The following is a 19,936-nucleotide window of genomic DNA, read 5'->3' as shown; positions in this document are numbered from 1 at the left end:
AAGGCAGGTTCAGGAGTCTTAATCTTTTAACTTTTAATCACTTAAAAAAAAATGAGTTGATTAAGAATTTAAACTGACTAAGCTTTCAACACATGCAGATTTTTTGTTTGGCTTTTGGCATGTTTCCCAGAGATGTGTTGCAGCTGGAAGGGCATCCGCTGCGTAAAAACGTGCTGGATAAGTTGGTGGTTCATTCTGCTGTGGCGACCCCGGATTGATGAAGGGACTAAGCCAAAAAAAAAAAAAAAGAATGAATAAATAAATATTGCCCTTTTCTGGAAAGCAGCAGCTCATTTGCATTTAAAGGAACACACAAAAATGACTTATTTTTGCTCACACCCGAATTGGGGAAAATTTAAGAAGGTATTATTAATGATATGTGGTCTATTTTATTTCAGTTTTATTATTTATTTATTTATTTGTTCATTTATTTAAATTTTATTATTATTTTTTAATTTATTTACTTACTTGCTGACTGGAGCTTTAACAATGAATATGGCTATAATGTCTGCTTCATTTCTTGAGATCCTTTATGTAATAAAAGATTACAAGCAGAAAAACAACGCGCATGCCATGAGCTGCAGCATATACTATTAATTAAACACCATGCAATTTCTTCAACTCTTTAAACTCACGCAACTAAAAACATGCTTTGGGTAATTATTGCAATTATTTTTCAGTCATTCAAGTCTTTGAATTCTCCTGTAATATGACATTTCTGTTTTTGATACATCAAATAGTCTGACAGTTTGTCTGCAGGAGCTTCTGGATGACTTTGACAAGTGATTTTGTTACTCTTCAGTCAAAAAAAAAGAAAAAACAATACTGTATATTGAATGGAGGCTAAAAATAGTATTTCTCCCATTGAGAAAGACATCTCCAGTCCTTCAGTGTTCATCCCTGTGAACCCGAGCAGCGGGACTCAAATCACAGGCAAAGAAATCAATGAAGCACACAGCAGAGTAACACACACTTTGCATGGGAAGTCGTCCCAGCAGGGTCTCCGTGCTGATTCTCCATGGTGAATAAACACTCATTGGTGTCCATTCAATCCTTTCAGCTCGGAAATGACACGCAACAATATTTGCATTTCTCATTCTATGAAGCTTCGCCCATGAATAATGCGCTCGCAAACCAGATAATTTTGTTTGATTGTTGTCGGTCGTCTTCTCGAACTCATCGTTTTGTAGGATTTGTGAATAGAGAGATGGATGTGCAGGATACAGTGGGTGTACAGTTTTACAATGACACTCAGATTTTCATCATTGTGTTGCTAGTGGAAAAAAAAATATTATTATTAATTAATGATTGAGGATGGGGGGTAGAAAGAAATAAATGGAGAGGAAGGAAGGAAGGAAGAAAGAAAGAAAGAAAGAAAGAAAGAAAGAAAGAAAGAAAGAAAGAAAGAAAGAAAGAAAGAAAGAAAGAAAGAAAGAAAGAAAGAAAGAAAGAAAGAAAGAAAGAAAGAAAGAAAGAAAGAAAGAAAGAATAGTATATATTGTGAATTTATAATTATTGATTTATCCATTCATTTTCCTCTGGCTTAGTCTCAATTTTAGAGGTTGCTACAGTGGAAAGAATCGCCAATTATCCAGCATATGGATTTCACACACACACACACACACACACACACACACACACACACACACACACACACACACACACACACACACACACACACACACATACACACACACACACTTTTATATATATATATATATATATATATATATATATATATATATATATATATATATATATATATATATGTGTGTGTGTGTGTGTATGTGTGTGTTTAACAGAGCAATGAAATTTTCACAGTTTGTCTGATAATATTTTTTCTTCCTGGGAAAGTCTTATTTGTTATATTTCGGCTAGATTTAAAGCAATTTTGAATTTTTTAAACACTAGTTTAGGGGACACCAGTTTAGCCTCTTTAAGCTATACTTTTTTTTCGATAGTCTACAGCAATGGTTCTCAAAGTGGGGGTCGGGACCCCCCGAGGGGGCGCGGGACAATGAAGGGGGGTCGCCTGGTGGTTTCCAAAAATCTATTTATTTTTATTAAACTATAAGAATTACCATATTTTATCCATAACCTTCTGAAGAGAAAAAAATAGTCGTTTATACCATATATAGTTACTATAGTAGATTATAGTAACTACTTCTATTGGATTGCAACCCCTGGGGTAATTGCATTGTATTAAAGACACAGCAATAGCGTCAGATGCAGCAGATTTCATAACACCTGGTTAAATTTTGTGGCCCATTTACAGCTCTCATACATAAAAAAAAAAATTAAAAGAAAAATAGACTTGGGTCCATTGGTGTGTGTGTACCGTTGCATGCAAGGTTTCTGTATTTATAACCACCTCAGAGGATATTGGGGGTCATGAGTCACTGGCATTGTCATTTTGGGGGTCGCGGCCTAAAAAGTTTGGGAACCCCTGGTCTACAGAACAAACCATTGTTATACAATAACTTGCCTAATTACCCTAACCGGCCTACTTAACCTAATTAACCTAGTTAAGCCTTTAAATGTCACTTTAAGCTGTATAGAAGTGTCTTGAAAAACATTTTAGTAATGTATTATTTACAGTCATCATTACAAAGACAAAATAAATCTGTTATTAGAAATGAGTTACTAATACTGTTATGTTTTGAAATGTGTTGAAACAATCCTCACATGAAAATAACATCAGATGCACTGAGATGAACGAGAGAAAAAGGGAGAATGCGCCTGTTGTCTGCTCTGAAAAAAGAAAAGAATTGATTTGTGTCTGATGATACTCGTTTTTTGCAAAGTGCTTTTAATTAAGCAGCCAATTTTAAACTGGAGGACAAATAGTTCCTCTTGTGAGTTCACAAATCTATTAATTTCTCCACATCGTAATAGCAGCAAACTCCTCTATCTCTGGATTTCAATCTAATAGCAAACAAATGCAATGCTCTCAATGAGAGGTGAAGAGTAATGATCAGGTCATTAAAGAGACATCACGCTTCATCTGTCTTTCCGTGTATGCTACAGTTAAAGTCAGAATTACTAACCATCCTGTATCATTTTTTTTCCATAATTTCTGTTTAGCAGAGAGCAGATTTTTTCAACACATTTCTAAACATGATAGTTTTAATAACTCATTTCTATTAACTGATTTATTTTGGGGTGACACGGTGGCTTAGTGGTCAGAACTGTTGCCTCACAGTAAGAAAGTCGCTGGTTGGAGTCCCAGCTAGCCCAGTTGGCAATTCTGTTGGCATGGGTTTCCTCTGGAAATTTCTTTTTGCTTTGGACTAAACTGAAGGTAAATAAATAAATGAAAATACTAGTGGCCTAAGACTTTTACACAGTACTGTACGCTACCTGACAAAAGTCTTGTCACCTATCCAGATTTTAGGAACAATAAATAATAAACTTGACTTCTAGTTGATTATTTGGTATCAGAAGTGGCTTATATGAAAGGCAAAGGCTTATTTTACCCAAATAAAATATGATTTTATCTACTTTGCTTAGACAAAAGTCTTGTCACTGAACAGAAATAATGTCCAGTATAGAATATAAAGTCATGCTGCAGTAGAAACAGAATGAATATTGTGTCTGACTTCATCATGAGCTTGGAGGACTGCATCCATACATCTCTGCAATGACTCAAATCACTGATTAATAAAGTCATCTGGAATGGCAAAGAAAGCGTTCTTGCAGGACTTCCAGAGTTCAAGATTCTTTGGATTCATATTTAATGCCTCCTCTTTCATCTTACCCCAGACATGCTCAATAATGTTCATGTCAGGTGAGCGGGTTGGCCAATCCAAGAGCACCTTGACCTTCTTTGCTTACAGGAACTTTGAGGTGGAGTCTGGAGTATATGATGGAGCGCTATCCTGCTGAAGAATTTGCCCTCTCCTGTGGTTTGTAATGTAATGGGCAGCACAGATGTCTTGACACCTCAGGCTGTTGATGTTGCCATCCACTCTGCAGATCTCTCACACGCCCACATACTGAATGTAACCACAACCATGATTGTTCCTTCACCAAACTTGACTGATTTCTGTGAGAATCTTGGGTCCATGCGGGTTCCAGTAGGTCTTCTGCAGTATTTGTGATGATTGGGATGGAGTTCAACAGATGATTTATCAGAATAATTGACCTTCTGCCACTTTTCCAAATGATCAACTAGAAGTCAAGTTATTATATGTTGCTCTAACAACTGTGATCGACAACAAGACTTTTGTCAGGTAGTGTATATATCCACATTGTTAACCCTATATAATCCTACTGTTTATTTAATAAGGCACAATAGTTCAGAGCACACTCTACAATGTCAGCACTTTGATTCTGCAAAATGCAATCTAGTTGTAAACTGCCTCAAAATGCAAAAAAAAAAAGGGAAAAAAAAAGTGCAGCGACTTTCCCTCAGTGACAGGTGCGGTGTTGTCTCTTGGAGCAGACGCATCAGTGCCGCTTCTGTCGTTTTTACAGTACATTACTCTGCGATGGAAAGTACAAAATTCACACTTCTACTGTAGAGAGTCAATCCGTCAGGAGGAACGGCAGCATCAAAATGCATAATAACACAAACAAACAGCGAGCTGCTCCTCTGCTGGAGACAAAAGTTCAAAAAGTGGGTTTATTTATACGCTTGTTTATTTCTTTGTGCACTTTGTCTGAGAGTTCCTGCATGCTTTAAATAGACACTCCTTTCTTTTTCAGCTCTGAATCTTGTAGGTAACAAAACAAAAACTATTTAGAGTCGAAGTCAATTTTTTTTTTTGCCTCCTGTGTATATATATATATATATATATATATATATATATATATATATATATATATATATATATATATTTTTTTTTTTTTTTCTGGAGAAAGTCTTATTTGTTTTATTTCAGCTAGAATAAAAGGTCAACGTTATTAGCCCATTAGCCCCCTTAAGCAATATTAGTTTTTAAAAGTCTACAGAGCAAACATCATTATACAATGACTTGTCTAATCACCCTAACTTGCCTAATTAACCTAGTTTAGCCTTTAAATGTCACTTTAAGCTATTTAGTATCTTGACAAATATTTATTTAAATATTATGTACTGTCATCATGGCAAAGACAAAATAAATCAGTTATTAGAAATGAGTTATTAAAACTTTAACTGTAGCATACACGGAAAGACAGATGAAGCGTGATGTCTCTTTAATGACCTGATCATTACTCTTCACCTCTCCTAGAGAGCATCGCATTTGTTTGTTATTAGATTGAAATCCAGAGATAGAAGAGTTTGCTGCTATTACGATGTGGAGAAATTAATAGATTTGTGAACTCACAAGAGGAACTATTTGTCCTCCAGTTTAAAATTGGCTGCTTAATTAAAAGCACTTTGCAAAAAACGAGTATCATCAGACTCAAATCAATTCTTTCCTTTTTTTTAGAGCAGGCATCGGGTGCATTTTCCCTTTTTCAGTTAACAGTAGATAAGAGCATCTGCATTCATCTCAGTATATCTGATGTTATTTTTATGTGGATTTTTAAGTGTATATATAAATATATATCTGAAAGGCATATTCATTAATTGTCCTTCAGCTTAGTCCCTTTATTTATCAGGAGTCGCCACAGCGGAATGAACCACCAACTTATCCAGCATATATTTTACACAGCACATGCCCTTCCAGCTGCAACCCAGTACAGGGAAACATTCATACATACTCATTCACACACACACTCATACACTACAACCAGTTTAGTTCACCCAGTTCCCCTATAACACATGTCTTTGGACTGTGGGGGAAACCTGAGCACCCAGAGGAAACCCACACCAACACTGGGAGAACATGCAAACTCCACAAAGAAATGCCTACTGACCCAGCTGGGACGCATACCAGCAAGCTTCTTGCTGTGTCTAAAATATATAATATATTTATATTTATAAGTATGAACTATATATAATATATATATATATATATATATATATATATATATATATATATATATATACTCTTGAAATGCAGTACAGCAAATATACAAACCATATAAACATTATTTTACATATTTCTGGACATCCAGCAGTATACAGTGCAAAATGTATAATTAAATGTAGAATAACCCAGTATAGTCTTCATCATATTTATACATAAATACAATTACAGTTTCTTAAAGTTGCAAACATTATAGTTTTGTGTGCCTGATTGTTTTACACTGAACATCCAGCGATGTGACTATTGATGTGCATATTTAATTAAATTCAATGCGATGCAATGCGCAGCTCTACAAATGCAATGCGCAGCTCTCCTATGCAAGCCAGTGGCAACTGCGGTGAGAAAAAAAAACTTCAGTTGATGTGAGTGAAGGAGAAATAAAAACATATTGTGATATTGATGCTGAAATGATATATTATATAATATATTGCATATGTTACAGCCCTAATATATTATTCACTGTTAAACCCAAAAAATGAAAGTAACTCAAACTGTTTGAGGAAACCGACTGCAACAAACCATTTAACTTCAAAAACTAACCCTAATGAGAACTGTGAACTTACTTCATTTGAGTAAATAAAGCATTCTGATCACAGTAAAATCCAATAAATGAAGAGAACTCAAACCAACTGAGTACTGTAAAACTCAAACCGTTTGAGGAAACCGATTGCTTCAAACCATTTGAGTTAAAAAAAACTAATCTATATGAGTACTGTGAACTTGAGTTGAAGTAATGAGGAATTTAACTAACTCATTACCTTAAACACTGAGTTCAGAACTCTTTTTAAATGAGTAGAATTAACTTTCAGTCAATTTTGAGTTAACTGCACTCATTTCATTTGATAAAGTTGACTGTTGAGTTTTACAGTGTATATATTAACTATAAATACTTATTAATTGATCACCTTAATAATAAGAACACTGCACTAGCAAAATAATTGTTATATCTAAAAGACGATGAAAACTGATGAAGGAACACTGGGTCACTTGCAGTGTTCTAGAAGTGTCACCTGAATCAACATGTGGGGCTCATTTCATCTCATGATGCCTTGTAAATAAAGTAAGCTGTGATAGATCGGTCTAAAAATAACCCCACGCTGCCAGTTTCTGCTTTCAGACAGTGCCACCTTGTCTGGTGACAAGGAGAATAAATATAGTGTTGGCCAAGGATCTACAGACAGTTGATAATGTCGTGCCAAACAGCATTTCCCATTGTTTACGTCCTTGCTACAACAAATCATTAACGCTAGAAACTCTGCATATAATACATCAATTTTTACACATAAAAACACTTACAAGTTGTGGCTCACAATCCACAGCTTCTGCTATTATAGTTGGAGCTGCTCCTACCTTGAGGAGTTTTCAGCTGAATCCAGCACTGAACTAGGAGAGAGCTATTTATATATTTTTTATAATTCTCTGTAACATAATAAAAATTAAAAGCACTTCTCTTTTTGTGCCGTGTCCTTTGGAAGCCCATATACAGAAACAAAAGAATAGAGATGTGAACCTATACTGGTCTCACGGTTTGGTTCGGTTACGATTATCATGCCTTCGATTCGGTTCAATTCGATATCTCGGTGCATCAAGGAGCATTAACGATGCTTTCTACATACAGTGTTATATTTTAGGGGGGAGGCTATAACAAGCTGTCTGTATAAACACACAGACACACAGCACCAGACTGTCTCTCATTCAAACACATACACAAACATAGACAGCACACACACACACACACACACACACACACACACACACACACACACACACACACACACACACACACACACACACACACACACACACACACACACACACTTAAGCCCTCGCAACAGGGAGAGCTCGAGCTGAGCGGAGCAGAAAAACGAAAAAAAAAAAAGGAAAAAAAGGGGCACTTTTTCGACGGCCCCTTACTGAGAGATCCTCTCAGCGCGAGCTCTCCCGGCTAAACACAAAGTGCGAGGGCTTAAACGGAGCAGTGCTCGTAATGTTGAGCAAAAAAAAAAAGAAAGACAGCTGTGAAACATAATCAGCTTTGTCTTTTTGTAGGAAACACACTTTAGATCTTTTTAGGGTCAGAGGTTTTTGAGTTGCCGTCTATAACTGAATGTGTGTCAGGAAAATCGAAAACAAAACCAACTGAACCGCACTCATTTCTGGCGCCCCCTGGATGTACAGCGCCCTTAGCATTTGCCTAAGCTAATTCTGTTAATGCCAACGTCTCCCTTTGCATTGAACTTTAAGGGGCCGTGACACCCCCTACTTTCGATTCAAGTCTACCTCTTTTTTTCAAAATATGCATCAAATTGAGCGTGGAGATCCGCGAGCAAAGAGCAGGAGTGGGCGTGGCCAGCAGATAAGAAGGGGGGGAGCTAAAACAAATGTTGTCAGATAGCTCACAAAATGAGACAAAAACCGTGAAGAGATGCATGATTTTACAGTTTACAAAGTTAAAATGCAAAGAAATAAACAGTAATTTAATGCTCGGCTACATTTTTTATTCATATATTCATACACACACTACCACAATTTATACAACTGTAAAGATAAGCGTGTTCATATAAACACTATAAATAAGGACTTCTCCCTCAATCTTCGGGTCTGAATGCAGACTCAGTGCAACAGGTCTCATGCCCTGTCTATTTCAACCATTAGCCCTGCTGGTCATCTAGAGATTTAGGCAAACAAAGCAGCACAGCGATGTGTCTAAATGTGAACGAACTCCTGATATAAGACAACGTCCACCATTCTCCAATTCTCCTACTGCTCTCCCGACAAAAATGCTCTCTGCACACAAACAGCTTTGCTGTATTAACCCTGACAGCATCGCAGGGAAAAACATGCAACACTCATCAAAACAAACCCATACGAGCCCTCATGATCGACTAAATACTGTGAGCCGTTGGTCTGTGGACGCAGTTTCATCCAGTCATGAAGGTAGGATCTCACAGCTTGGCACTGGCATGTCTGCCTTACCTTCAGAAAGCATGCGCAGTCATGAATAATTAAGAAGCCGGCTCTTCTCATAGGATAAGAAAACTTAGCTATGAATTATAATGTGATGATCTGAGTGGGGATCGAACCCGGGTCTGCGGTGTGGTTAGCAGTAGTTCTTACTAGATGAGCTAAGTCAGCAACTGGTGGCCCAAGAGCAGAGGAGGAACAAAGTGAGTCCACAACTAATGAATTTCAAAAAAAAATAATATAGTCTTTACTGAGGTAAATTTGACAAAAAGGAGAGATAATATCTCTCTACAGCAGAGTTGAAAAGTACAACAAAAATAGGAAAGCCGAGCTTCCTGAAAATACATACAAAATAAAATAGACACGAGGGTCTCAAAACAATCAAACAGCAAAATAGCAAACAAGTCTTGAGAACAAGCAAAAAGTCTTGAGAACAACTTAACTGGAAACTGGACGAGGCAGCAAGAGGTTTAGTTCAGGACTGAACATAGAGCAGCATACAAAGCAGTCTTATATAGAGCAAAGAACAGGTGGTGGTGGTTACGCTGATTACAGGAGAGTTTAGAGGAACAAGAGTCATTACTGCCATCTAATGTTGAGGAGTATAGGGCAACATGTGCACCCCCTGGTGGGTTGGAGGATGCGATAAAGTGCTGAGATATTACAAATAATGAGAACTCAACGCGTCATTTTTGCACTTTTTGATCCACCCCAAAAATCATTTTAAACCTGGAAGCTGAAATTAGCAGACAAAAGCTCAAAATTATCCAGTTTTCCCACAATTAAAGCTAAAAAGTGCTAACATTGTCTTAACTGATGCTCAACACACACAAATCTATTGACATCTCAAAAAAAGTACTCGAGGATTTCGTGAACCTTTAAGCGTCCTACATTCAGACATGTTGTTTATGCTCACACAATATTATTTAATAATTTCCACACACACATTGCAGCTTTTGTATTGTTGTTCATTTCGGCTATAAATCCACTTTTCACAGGTTAGACTGAGGTATAAACGTTCTATGATGTTGAAAACGGTGTTAGGTCGGAATGACATTAACCTTGTTGTTCAGTGTGAGACAGATGTAAAGCCATGCATAATGAATGGTATTCTCTTGATTTCACAGTTCTGCCACTGTTCTTGTTTCACTCGGAAAGGCAAAAGTATGATATAATTATTCAGGGTGTTTGCTGGAGATAAATACTATCATTTACACTTTGATTCTACCTGCTGGAGCAACATCGCTCACTCTCTCTTCTTTATAATACAAATGTTAGGAAAATTATCTCTAATGACAGACTTTATTTCGTTGCCACACTATAGATGTATAGTTATGCTGCTCAGATCTTCTGCAGTTTTACCATTGTTATTTTTAAATCCGAAAAAATATTTATTAATTCATTTTCATTCGGCGTAGCCCCTTTATTCATCAGGGGTCGTCACAGCGGAATGAACCGCCAACTTATCCAGCTAAGTTTTACACAGCTGCCACCCAGTACTGGGAAACACCCATACACACTCATTCACACGCATACCAAAAATATTTAAATAGCTTTAAAATATAACATAAATATAACAGGGTTAAATTAATAAAGTATAATTATATTTAAAGTTTTGCCACTGCTGCTTTTAAATACAACAATATTTAAATATGATAACATATAACATAAAAATAACAAAATTAAATTTATATATATAGTATATTTTATGTAATATAATATAAAGTATTATAAAATTAAATAAAAATATAGTGTTTACAATAAAGTAATACATTAAAAATAAAACATAAAATAATATTAGAAACTAAAATAATAAATCTGCTTGACATTTAATATGCTATTAATATTAACGATGATAATAATAATAATAATAATAATAATAATAATTATTATTATTATTATTAATATAACAATAATAATAATAATAATATGGGTGTCATGTTGGCGCAGTGGGTAGCACAAAGGGCTGCATGTTCTCCCCGTGTTGGAGTGGGCTTCTTCTGGGTGCTCCGGTTTCCCCTAAAGTCCAAACATATGCGCTATAGGTGAATTGGGTAAGCTAAATTGGTTTAGTGTATTCCAAAGTCTGTGTGTTAATGAGTGTGTATGGGTCTTTCTCAGCACTGGGTTGCAGCTAGAAGGGTATCTGCTCTGTAGAACATATGCTACGTTAGCGGTTCATTCCACTGTAGCAACCCCTTAAGAATAATGGGACTAAGCCAAAGGAAAATGAATGAAGTTACAAATCATGATTAAACTGTAGTTTATAATCTAGTGATCATATTTCACACATTAAATAAATACCTAGAAATATATAACAATTGTGTCTGTTAAATACTTTAATGAAAGTAAATAACATGTCAAATGTTCAACACAGGCTCATTCTGAAAATGTAGCCCTATATACATTTCTGGAGATTGTGAATTATGTAGCCAGAGGTACCTATGGCTGCATTTCGTCTTTAAAACTAACACTATACAGGGTGGTATGATGCCGTTCCTTTTCGCACTTATTAGCTGATTGCTTACGTCAATATGGATGGCTATTCCGCTTTTAATAGTTTGCCCAGAGGCTCGCCGCGTATGTTAGTGGACTTGAGAGACAGAGAGGAGCTGACCATCATAATGAAGTTCAAGTCCGGTGAAGAACAGTTCCAGAAAGCAGGTAAGACAAAAACAAGTTATTATTCAAAAAGGTAATGATTCGCACTCATCAAGTAATTGCTTCGTACTGTTTTTATTTTTTCTTCTTACATTCTTTGGGTGATTTAAAGACACAAATGTTTCGGCACAATGCCTTCCTCAGTGTGTGGAGCAATTACTTGATGAGTGCGAATCATTACCTTTATGAATATTAACAAGATTGATGCACCAGAAGTTTCTTAAAAACCACAAGCGTGCAGGGTAAATTCCAGCAACTTAAGACAAATACAAGTGGCAAAAAAATAAAATAAACAAGTAAATAGCAGGGTGAGAATGTGGTAAAATCAGCAAACGAGGTAAAAATCAAGAGGCCCCGAGGGCTTTTCTTTTTCTGGATTGCTTTTGAAAACACCGATGGTTGGGTTTAGGGAAGTGGGTGGGCGCTGGTCAATAAGTGTGTTTGAAAACACTATTGGTTAGGTTAAGGGAAGGAGGTGGGTGAGGAATCGGTCAGTCAGTCAGTCGACAGCAGCCTCTGGTGGATTTATGTGAGAACAGCAGGTGCAAATGGCGTCCGCGAGAGAAATTTGAGATCTCAAAAAGTCCTCTGGTGGATTCACAAAAACTGCAAAAAAATAAAAATAAAATGTCTCCTGGGACGTATTTTACGCTCTCCAGAAATGTATGTAGGGGTACATTTTTAAAATGAGCCTGGGTTGCAGATGTCAACCAATCAGAATTGATCATTTAACAAAACTAACACTTTAGAAATGATGTCAGCCAATTAAAATCAAGCAGTTAACAATATAAACACATCAGTAAATCTGTCAACCATTCAGAATAGTATGTAGTTACAAATGTTATTCAGATATAACTTATAATGATTGAATTATCATATTTTATTTACAGTAACTAATTAGACCTTGTTTTATTCAGTTATTCAATTTGTTATTGGTGACCTTGATTCAATCGTCTTGATCGCGTCTTTCCGAATATTCCCTCTGTTCTTCGCCTTTTCTTCTTTTTCTGCTTTATCACTGTGTAATGACAAAGGTAAGGCCACATCCAGCCTCCCTGTGTCTTAACAATCCGTCTTACCTGTCAAACAGGTAATCTTGTCTCCCCACAGACAGAATCCTAGTCGACGTTTTACATCAGAGCTCCGGCTGATAAATGCTGCGGTTTAACTCTGAAACTTTTGATTACAACGCCCTCAAAGACCTGCATTATGAGCACAAGCCAAGATGGAATATGCTCTCTTTCACACCGCCTGTAATATCCAGGAGTGATGTGTTTGTTATGCCCCGCTACCTCTTTATATGATTTACGACTGGCTGATAAATGAAACATGTATGTGAGATCTCGTTTTATTGCGGTAAAGTTCGGTCTAGAGACATTTGGCCAGAGGGTTTATGGGGTGCTTTGTGGGAAGGCTTTTACATGCATTAAAAAAAAGTGTGGCTTGTCCTAGGATTTCTGGGAAATACCACTGAGAGTGAGTTAGATATATCTGCACTAATGCATGATGTATATCACTTTATTTTTTGGGGGGAAAAAAAGTGCAGTCGTCTGACTTCTGGAAGGAATGTCTGGACGTTAAAAGCAGAATCCTGTGTTTTTATCCAAACAAGTAAGTAAGTTTGTTAACCAATCACAATCAAGCAGTCAACAACTATGAGATCTTAAAAAAAAAAACTGGCGACCAATGGCAGTAAAGCTTTCAACATAAGTAACACCTTGAAAAGTCTGTCAACTAATCAGAGTCAAGCATTTTACAAAAATAAAATCTTAGAAAACTTGTCAACCAATCAGAATCAAGCATTTGCAAAAATACAATCTTAAAATGTCTGTCAACCAATCACACTGAAGCTTTCAACAAAACTAAAATCTTGTAAAGTCTGTCAACTAATCAGAGTCAAGCATTCATCAAAAATAATTGTTAGAAAGTCTGTCAACCAATCAGAATCAAGCAGCAAACAACACTGAGATCTTAAAAAAAAAAATGGCGACCTATCGCAGTAAAGCTTTCAGCAAAAAAAAAAAAAAAAATCTTAAAATGTCTGTCAATCAATCACATTCAAGCTTACAACAGAGCTAACATGTTGTAAGGTCTGTCAATCAATCAGAGTCAAGCATTTAACAAAAGTGAAATCTTAGAAAGCCTGTCAACCAATCAGAGACAAGCATTTAACAAAAAATAAATAAATCTTAGAAAGCCTGTCAACCAATCAGAGACAAGCATTTAATAAAAAAAAAATTAAATCTTAGACAGCCTGTCAACAAATCAGAGTCAAGCTTTAAGCCAAAATAAAATCTTAAAATGTCTGTCAACCAATCACAATCAAGCTTTCAACAGAGCTAACATGTTGTAAGGTCTGTCAATCAATCAGAGTCAAGCATTTAACAAAAGTGAAATCTTAGAAAGCCTGTCAACCAATCAGAGACAAGCATTTAACAAAAAAAAAAAAATCTTAGAAAGCCTGTCAACCAATCAGAGACAAGCATTTAACAAAAAATAAATAAATCTTAGAAAGCCTGTCAACCAATCAGAGACAAGCATTTAATAAAATAAAAAATTAAATCTTAGACAGCCTGTCAACAAATCAGAGTCAAGCTTTAAGCCAAAATAAAATCTTAAAATGTCTGTCAACCAATCACAATCAAGCTTTCAACAGACCTAATGTCTTGTAAGGTCTGTCAACCAATCAGAGTCAAGCATTTAACAAAAGTGAAATCTTAGAAAGCCTGTCAACCAATCAGAGACAAGCATTTAACAAAAAATAAATAAATCTTAGAAAGCCTGTCAACCAATCAGAGACAAGCATTTAACAAAAAAAAAAAATAATTAAATAAATCTTAGAAAGCCTGTCAACCAATAAGAGACAAGCATTTAACAAAAAACAAATAAATCTTAGAAAGCCTGTCAAACAATCAGAGACAAGCATTTAATAAAAAAAAAACATTAAATCTTAGACAGCCTGTCAACAAATCAGAGTCAAGCTTTAAGCCAAAATAAAATCTTAAAATGTCTGTCAACCAATCACAATCAAGCTTTCAACAGACCTAATGTCTTGTAAGGTCTGTCAACCAATCAGAGTCAAGCATTTAACAAAAATAATTGTTAGAAAGTATGTCAACCAATCAGAATCAAGCAGTCAACAACTCTGAGATTTAAAAAAAAAAAAAATGCAGACCAATCGCAGTAAAGCTTCCAACATAATTAACACCTTGGAAAGTCTGTCAACTAATCAGAGTCAAGCATTTAACAAAAATAAAATTGTAAAAAGTCTGTCAACCAATCAGAGTCAATCATGTAACAAAAATAAAATCTTAAAAAGTCTGTCAGCTAATTATAATCAAGTTTTCTACAGAATTAACATCTTGTAAAGTTTGGAAACCAATCAGACTCAAGCATTCATCAAAAATAAAAGATAACATAAATAAACAAATAAATAAACAGTTTATTTTATAAAGATAAATACATATACAGTGGTTTATTTTCTGGAGAGCCTTACAGTAATTCAAATACAGGAATTAAACAATCAAATGTGCAATAAAATGTAGTCATTGTATGAATATTAATATAATGTTTAATAATATCTTTATCTTTTAATCTGTAATAAACACTCTAATTCTGCAATGTGGCTGTTCTGGATACACACATTACAGCGACATCAATGCTCAAACGATATATTGTTCAGCCCTTCATCTAATGTTTTTTTCTGCATACACTGCCAAATAGTGAAGTCCTTCCTTTAGAGTCCAGACAACATGTTTCAAACTCCATCCCAATGCAATCAGCTATACCAATATTTACAGATGTTTTGATTAAATATAGCTATTTGTCACTCAGTGTGAAATCAGTTGACTTTGTGGGTCACGGCATGTGCTAAAATTGATTTTTTTTCACACGCAATTGCTTCTTCGAGTCGAGGCAAGTCAAACTTTATTATCATTCAACGGTGTGCATACAGTGCTGTTTCTCCTACAGCTCCTGCTGCAATCTACACCTACTGAATTAATCGGTAGGCAGACAGCTTGATGTTAAAGGCTTTATATAGACCCGTCATCTATAAATATGTATATATTCTTCATATGCTTCTTCATTTTTCAGCACATACATGATAGCTGAGAGGAGATGCAAACAATAAATATGTAAAACCACTTGAAATAACTGGAAACATCATGTTGAATTATTATGAATGTGTACCCTGAGTTGGTAATGAAAACATACCTGATATATGCATTATTTTTAATAATTCAGCAGTCAACTATCTGCTATTTTATTTGCAAGCATGTTTGCCACATTTTCTTTTATAAATTGCTTTTTTTTGTGCAGATTTACTCACAGTTACTTGTATATCCACCTTGATAAGAAACAGCAAAGGTCATTATTACTAGAATGGTCTCTTAGTAATATAAAGATAGCATGGCTGTGCAGTTTTTGAAAAGTAAAGTATCTAGAAAGTTTGTCAATAACAACAAAAACAACAACAACAACAACAACAACAACAACAACAACAACAACAACAACAACAACAACAACAACAACAACAGTAATAATAATAATAATAATAATAATAATAATAATAATAATAATAATAATAATCAAATCTAATAAACCTCTAAACAGAGTGTCAATAATAAATATAACAACACAAAAGACCTTGAAGGTTTCGTTTATTTTATGGAAATAAATGAAATGGAAACCCTAAGAAGTTTGTCAATAAAAAATAAATAAATAAATAAAATAAAACACAAAACAAACCCTTAAAAGTTTGTCAATAAAAATAAAATAAAACAAAAGCCTAGAAAATTTGTCAATAAAAATATAAAATAAAACATAAACCTTGAAAGTTTGTCAATAAAAAATAAATAAATAAAAAAACGTTGAAGGTTTGTCAATAAAAAATGTATGATAAAATAAGTAATAAAATAAGTATCAATAAAAAAATAAAGAATAAGACAAAACAAAACCCGTCAAAGTGTTTCAATTCAAGATAAATGAAATAAAAGCCTAGAAAGTTTGTCAATACAGAATAAAATAAAACTTTAGAAAGTTTGTCAATAAAAAATAAAGCAAAAAAAAAAAAAAAAAAAAAAAACATTTGAAAACATCTTTGCAAGGGAACGCAAAACCTTAGAAATATGTTTTCCTATTATTCTTTTTTTCCCCCCACCATTTCCCCATCCTCCAACATTTTTTCCCCACCATCACGTCCCTTCCAGGTCTCCGTAGAGTTGAGATTTCAGAAAGAACTCTAAAAAGTACAAAATTACTAAAAATAGTTGTCAACCAATCAAAATCAAGAATTCAACTACTGTAAATTAAAATTGTAAACATCTGACAACCAATCTAAATGAATCAATCAACAAAATTAATGTCTTAGAAGATCCATTAACCAATTAAGATTAAATATGCTGGATTTGTGAAAATAATAATAATAATAATAATAATAATAATAATAATAATAATAATATAGTAATAATATTTAAAATAATAATAATAACAATAACAATAACAATAATAATAATAATAATAATAATAATAATAATAATAATAATAATAATAATATAGTAATAGTATAAAAATTATAATAATATAGTAATAATATCTAAAATAATAACAATAATATAAATAATAATAATAATAATAATAATAATAATATAGTAATAATATTTAAAAACAATAAAATAATAATAATAATATAGTAATAATATTTAAAAAATAATAATAACATTTAAAATAATAATATTTAAAATAATAATAATAATAATAATAATAATAATAATAATAATAATAATAATAATAATAATAATAATAATAGCAGCCCTATTCCAACAGATACTGTGAAGCCGTAACATTGATTATAATATATTTTGGCTGGATCCTGAGTGTATGCTGACTGAGACTTTCTGAAAGATTACGTTAATGGTATTTCAGTTCTGCAGATTTGTCCTTCACAACAGGAAGTGTCCTATAACTGTAGCCGGTTAATGCGATTAGCCACAGCCTGTGACTTAAATAATTTAATGCATCTTAGTGGTTAATTTCGATGCCACGCTAAAGATGTCGTCGATGTCACACTCGCTTACTGTTCTCACTGAAACGAGAAGAGAGGTGGACGTTACGAATTAGCATACAAAAGAGGACAACGGAGGCGATTCCTTAGGACATGCGAGCTTTAGCATGCTAGAGTTAATTCTATTTACACTCAGAGTGCTCGGTGGCTCTTGAGGGGTAATTGGAGCTGAGCCCTTATGAATCTACGGCAGGCAGGTTCAGAAAAACTTGCCGCACGGGTCTTAAGGTCTGGATAGTGTGCCTATGGTTTTTTGTGAACTACACAGTATTTAACTGTAATGTGAAATGTGTTGGGTGGCACTGTCGCCTCACAGCAAAAGGTCGCTGGTTCGAGTCCCGGCTATATCAGTTGGCATTTCTGTGTGGAGTTTGCATGCTCTCCCCGTGTTGGCGTGGGGTTCATCCGGTTGCACCAGTCCAAACACATGCACTGTAGGTAAAGTAAATAAACTAAATTGGCTGTATAGTGTATGAGTATGAATGAGTGTGTATGAGTGTTTCCCAGTACTGGGTTGCAGCTGGAAGGACATCCGCTGAGTAAAACTTATACTGGGATAGTTAGTAGTTCATTTTGCTGTGGCGACCTCTGAAATAGACTAAGTTGAAGGAAAATGAATGAATGAATGAACTGTGTTTTACTGTAGGACAGTTATGCGGTATGTTGCTGTATTTTAAAGTTGCATTGTAAACATTACTGTACATTTTACAGTAAATATGTACACGTACATACAATTTTGTAAATACGTATACAGCAGGATAAATGGTGCTGTAAATGTAAATACTGTAGTTTTGCTGTAAGTTACTGGTGAACTGCTGCCAATAAGTTACTGAAGATTCTACAGGCAATTGTTGACAGTGTACAGTATGTTGATATGTTAGAGTGGTTTAAGCACAGTTAAAATGCTCAAATTGAATTGCATTACTTAAAACAATAATAATAATTTTTTTTTTTTTTTTTTGCAGATTAAAGAGGTCAGATTTGCACAGTGTTTTTAATAAATATTTCCAAATAAATTCTGTGTTTGACTTTGATGTTTTGATTGCTGTGTTTTTCTTTTAAATATTTTTGAACTGTTGGCTCTTTTAGATATTTTACATAATTCTGTTCTTATTTATTATTTATTCATTGTTTGTTTGTTTGTTTGATTTGGTATAATTTAATAGGATTTAGTATGACATTTCAATAATATTCCAACAGTTAAAAAACACAACAAAAAAAGAATAAAAACTCTTTTAAACTTAGTTGTACAATACATTCATATAACGTGGATAAAGAGAAAAGACTAAATAAATAGTTAATAATAATAATAATAATAATAAATATTATTAATAATAATAATAGTAATAACAATGATGATGATATTATTAATAGTAATAATAATAATAATAATAATAAATAATAATAATAATAATAATAAATATTATTATTAGTAGTAGTAGTAGTGGTAGTAGTAGTAGTAGTAGTAGTAGTAGTAGTAGTAGTATTTATTTATTATTATTATTATTATTATTATTATTATTATTATTATTATTAATATTATTGTTACTATTATTATTATTATTATTATTATTATTATTATTATTATTATTAATATCATCATCATTATATATTTTTTATCATCAGCATCATTACTACTACTACTACTACTACTACTACTATTTTAATATAATTGTATAATAATAATAATAATAATAATAATAATAATTATTATTATTATTATTATTTAATTAAAATTATTTATATTATTATTGTTATTATTAATATTATCATTGCTGTTAATGATTACTTTTTAAATGACTGCTCAATTTTACCTTTGTTTGTCTTATTATATTGTTTTACCATTTTAAAACCTCTTAGGTTTTGCTCACTTTTTTTTTTTTACACTTTTGTGTTAACATTTCTAATTTTTGAAGAGAATAGACAAAATAAATGTTGGTAAATAAAAATAATAATAACAACAATAATAAATAATAATAATAATTATTATTATCATTATTATTATTAATATTATTATTATTGTTGTTGTTGTTATTGTTATCAAAATGGTTATTAATTATTTTTAAACAAATGCTTAATAATTTTACCTTTGTCTTATTATGACTTGTTTTCTTCCATTTTAAAACCTCTTAAAAGGTGTTGCTTTGCATTATTTTGTTTGATTTGTTTTTACATTTTTGCTAACATATACAGCCTATGAAGAGAAAAGACAAAATAAATGTTAGTTAATATTAATAATAATAATAATAATAATAATAATAATAATAATAAGATTAAGAAGAAGAAGAAG

General features: G+C 33.4%; 1 long non-coding RNA gene across 3 annotated transcripts in view; it reads right to left on the bottom strand.

The window, feature by feature from the left end:
* Positions 1-19,936, bottom strand: part of LOC137495392 (uncharacterized) — a 143,023-nt gene that overhangs the window by 55,048 nt on the left and 68,039 nt on the right. The gene's annotated exons all lie outside the window — the stretch shown is intronic.

Source organism: Danio rerio, chromosome 1 (assembly GCF_052040795.2).
Source record: "Danio rerio strain M-AB ecotype USA chromosome 1, GRCz13ab, whole genome shotgun sequence".
In the NCBI taxonomy this organism is placed as follows: Eukaryota; Metazoa; Chordata; class Actinopteri; order Cypriniformes; family Danionidae; genus Danio; species Danio rerio.
The sequence above is the reverse complement of the archived record's forward strand: the minus strand, read 5'-3'. Positions and strand labels throughout refer to the sequence as shown.